Source organism: Apium graveolens, chromosome 10 (assembly GCF_009905375.1).
Source record: "Apium graveolens cultivar Ventura chromosome 10, ASM990537v1, whole genome shotgun sequence".
In the NCBI taxonomy this organism is placed as follows: domain Eukaryota; kingdom Viridiplantae; phylum Streptophyta; class Magnoliopsida; order Apiales; family Apiaceae; genus Apium; species Apium graveolens.
In genome coordinates this window covers 31,892,807-31,898,045 of record NC_133656.1, presented here as the reverse complement: position 1 = coordinate 31,898,045, position 5,239 = coordinate 31,892,807, and positions in this window count along the sequence as shown.

The window sequence follows — 5,239 nt, the reverse complement described above, 5'->3', positions numbered from 1 at the left end:
TTTCTCTAAGGCATAATCATGACTTTCCTTAGCTTGAAACTGTTCACAGAAAAGTCCCCCAATCTAATCTACGAAACATTTTTACAGAATCAAGGAATACAATTACAGAATAAAAATATTGATTATCATACAACTGAATTTTAGGACTGTCAATATGACGTAGACTTGTTATTATACATGCATGTCTGGCACAAAAATCTCCCCCAATTCGTGAGAAGATTGCTTATCAAAAATTTATCCCTGAAAACAAGACTAACCCCAAGTTATAATTAAATATTTTAAAAATTGACAGATTTACAAATACACTTTTTATATATTGAGAATTTTTATCAGTTTACAAATTACAGACACCAAGTAAAATTCTCACAGCCAGGCTCTTTTTTAATGAGGTCCTTAAGTTTTACTAGCACTTCAAGTTCTTCAAAAAAATTTATCCCTCTTACAGCTTCCACTAGCTTGAGCCATTCCTCCAATGATTAATGGTTGAGAAGATGAATTCTAAATTTAGAGAATCTCCCAACTTTCATGTTCAGAAAGTGTCCATCCTTAGAAACTCTACTTAACCCTCTTGCCTTTAATTCTTCTGATCTCCTTTCAAACATCTCAATTGCTTCAGCATATTTCTTTTCTCTTTCCTCCCTCTCAACATTTTCCCTTGCAACTCCGATATCCCTATCTCTCTACCTCTCAGCTAGAACAACCTTCCACATTCTTGTACTGGAATCCTTATCCTTCATCAAACTAATTACCCTCTTCAATTCTACAGTGGAAAATGTATCTATTACTTCTTTGTTCATCAAAATGAAGGAGTCACACTGGTAGTAGATCTTGACTTCTCTCAGATAAATGACCTAAACTTTGACTATCTTCTCAGCTAGTTGTTTATGATAGTCATCATCTATTATGTTTCTTGAAACTGGTAGAAAGTCATCTTGATTGAAACAGTTCCAGATGACACCATTATTAGCATGAATTTTCTTTGGTTTTCTTCCCGTAGTTTTGAAGTTAGTCTTGGTTGGAGGTTTGAGTGAAGGTGGATTTGATATTTTCTTTAAAGAGACTTGGCTGGTTGTGATAGGTATTTTGAGAATAGAGTTTGTAGTTGGCTTGTATATGTACTTGGGTTTTTAAGGTTGGATTGTTTGAGTGTTTGTTCGTCTAAGTTTGAAGGTTTGAGTTTTGTGAGTTTATGATATTTGGATTCCCTGGACATCTTGATGTTTTGCTACCCCATCACCATCTTTTCTTCTCTTTTTGATGTCACCCCTTCCCTTCTTTTCTTCTTTTTCCTTTGTTAGGTCCTTAATACAACTATAAAGGGGGGTGAATACAGTTTCTGCAGACTAATCGAAATAATAATTCAACAGGAGAAACAGTTTTATAATGATCAATAAAAACTGATTACAAACTAATCTCTCAAAGGATGAACAAATATGCTTGAGAGTGGCTAGGTTACACAAAAGATATATCAATACGCGATACATAAAATATTAACCTAATATGTGCTTTTATACTGCACAGCTACACAATCAAATAAGGAATCCTATTATATTATAATTAGGAATCATAAAAGATATCCTTAATTTGATTGTTACACAAAGTAAAGTCCTTCACTGACTTGTATTCTGGAAATCTTTTCCTTTTTCAATATCTCCTTATCTTTAGCTAAAGTGACTAAATATTGATGTCATTTTTCATAGAACAACATTATTCAACTCCAAGCTTCTACATCTTTTCTCTAAGGTATGATCATGACTTGATCTTCTTCCAGAGCTTATTCCTTAGCTTGAAACTGTTCACATAAAAATCCCCCAGTCAAATCTACTAAATATTTTTACAGAATCAAGGAATATAATTACAGAATACAAATATTGATTATCATACAACTTAATCTTAGGGTTGTCAATATGAATTAGTCTTGTTATTATACATGCATGTCTTGCACAATAATCTCCCCCAATTTTTAAGAAGATTGCTTATCTCAAATTCATGCCTGATAACAAGACTAACCCCAAGCTAAAATTAAATACATTAAAGATTGCTTATCTCAAAAATTAAATACGAATTTCTCATAGCCAAGCTCTTTTCTCATGAGGTCCTTAATCTTTACTAGCACTTCAAGTTCTTCAATAATTTTTGTCCCTCTTAGAGCTTCCACTAGGTTGAGCCATTCCTCCAATGAGTAATTGATGAGAAGATGAATTCTAAATTTAGAGAATCTGCCAACTTTCATGTTGAGAAAGTGGTCGTCCTTAGAAACTCTGTTCAACCCCCTTGCCTTTAGTTCTTTTGATCTTCTTTCAATCATCTCAATTTCTTCAGTATATTTCTTTTCTCTTTCCTCCATCTCAGCCTTTTCCCTTGCAACCCTGATATCCCTATCTCTCAACCTTTTAGCTAGAACAACCTTCCACATTCTTGTACTGGAATCCTTATCCTTCATCAAACTAATTACCCTCTTCAATTCTATAGTGGAAAATGTATTTATTACTTCTATGTTCAACAAAATGAAGGAGTCACCTGGTAGTAGATCTCGACTTCTCTCAGAGAAACAACACAAACTTTGACTATCTTCTCAACTAGTTGTCTGTGATATTCATCATATGTTATTTTCCTTGAAACTGGTAGAAAGTCATCTTGATTGAAACAGTTCTAGATGACACCATTATTAGCATGAATTGTTTTTGGCTTTCTTCCTATAGTTTTGAAGTGAGTCTTGGTTGGAGGTTTGAACGAAGGTGGATTTGATATTTTCTTCAAAGAGACTTGGCTGACTGTGATAGGTATTTTGAGAATAGAGTTTGCAGTTGGCTTGTATAGGCATTTGGGTTTTTGAGGTTGGAATGTTTGAGTGTTTGATTGGCTAGGTTTGAAGGTTTGAATTTTGTGAGTTTGTGATATTTGGATTCCTTAAACATCTTGATGTTTTGCTACCCCTTGACCATCCCTTCTTCTCTTCTTGTTGTCATCCCTTCCCTTCTTCTCATCACCCTTGTTGTCAGTTGCTTTGCTAGATTAACTTGGATTTAAGCCAGAAGATTTTTTGCTCACCCTTCTTCTGCTCATCGTCATCTGTTAGGAATATGTTGTATACTTGATGATAATTTAAACAAAACACTTAGTAGATTTTATATAAGTGAAGTTATATCTTTCAACGGATGATCAATTCAACATTCGTTGAAAGAGTAGCTTATGTAGCAATAAGATTAGTAGCACATTTCTGCATACTTAAATAACTTGATGAACTAGATTTTGTAGAATGTTTAGGTCATGTTGACTACTAGATTGATATGCAAGATAGGTTGGTTAATTGTAAATATTAGATACCTTGTAATCTTCTATAAATGAAATGGAGTCAAATTCCAAGAAGACAGTCTTAACGGATGATTCACAAAGTTTCAACGGATGATCAACTTAAGTCTCGACGGATGATCAATCTGAGTTTCAATGGATAATCAATCTGAGTTTCAACGGATGATCAAATTCAAAAGAGCAGTTATAGTGACTTGACAGTCATATGCGTTGGTTGTATGCAAATGGAATGTGGTAGCCTAATTCAAGTTTTAGAGAACAAATAAGCATTTTCATTTCCATGCTAAATTGAAGATATTCAAATATGTTGGAAAGAGAAGTGAAGAAGCATGAAGATAGACTAGAAATATTTTGTTAGGAATATGTTGTGAACTTGATGATAAATTAAATAAAACACCTTAGTAGATTTAACTTAGTTTATTTTGTAGCACTCGAAGGATGATCAAATATAGTCCCGACGGATGACGATTTGACATCCACCGGGTGAGTAGCTTATGTAAAAATAAGATTTGTATCACATTTCTACAAATAACTTTGTGTATATTCTGTAGGAGCATATGAGTCATGTTGACTACTAGTAGATATGCAGAATAGGTTGATTAATTGTAAATATGAGGTATCTTGTAATTCTGTGTAAGTGAAATGGAGTCAAGTGACAAATAGCTACCCGACGGATGATCAAGAAAGCTACTTGACGAATGATCAACAAAGCTATCTGATGGATGACAAGCATGTACCCGAATGATGATCAAATTCAAATATATGTTGACAGTGACAACACAGTCACATGCGTTGGGTGTTTTCAAAAGGAATGTTGCAGTCTGTTAAGCAAGAATTTGAGAACAAAGAAGCATTACCATTTCCATGCTATTATGAAGATATTCAAAGATGCTGAAATAGAGTAGTGAAGTAGCATAGAGTTAGACTAGATATGTTTTGTTTTATTATCTTGTCTTATTATCATGTAAACTAGGTAATATATAAAACAAGTGTAGGTGGTAGAACAACAACAACTAAGCAAAGACATTTCAAAGAGAGATAGAAAAAGCTGTACTTGTCAAGAATTTCTCTGTAGTTTGTTTGTTCTACTTGTAAGCAGCTGTTAGCTATTCAAGCTTCACATGGTTCTCATTTGATATATATATATTTATTTATTTATTTATTTATATTTATATATATATATATATATATCTGGTGGTTACTTTCAAATCCACCAAAAAAAATTAAAAGCTTGTGCTTTTATTACTTTGTGTTTTGATTTATATAACTACTTCATTCCGCAAACTGTAAATCAAACACTTATATATTTATCGAGTTAGAACTATTTTAAAATCTTGAAAAAGTAGCCAGAATTACATTCAACCCCCTTCTGTAATTCTTGGTGTATTGTTAGGGAATAACATAATTGTTCTTATTTGTTTATCTTCTTATCATGTAACTTGGTGATTTATAAACCAAGTGTAGCAAGTTGAATAGTATCCAAGTTAGCAAGAAATTTACCAGAGAAATAGATAAGGCAGAATTTATAAAGAATTTCTCTAGATTTTGTAGATTCAACTTGTAAGCAGCTGTGTATAATTCTGTAACACAGAGTTCTCTACTAAACATATATCTCTCGTGGAAAAGTTCAATCCACCAGAATGTTTTTATGTACTTGTATTTAAATACTTTGTTTTTTGATTTCTATACTTCTTTTATTCCGCACCATTGCAAAATTAAACACAGCTATATATATTTATTGAAGAACTATTCTTAAAAACTGAAAAGAAGCCAGAATTACATTCAACCTTATCCCCTTCTGTAATTCTTGTTTAGATTGTTGGGGAATAATAATTGATATCAGAGCAAGCTCTTCAAGAACAAAGAGTTTAAAGATCACAACAACTAACAAGATGAGCAGAAAAGATGTTGGAGTAAAGATTTCATT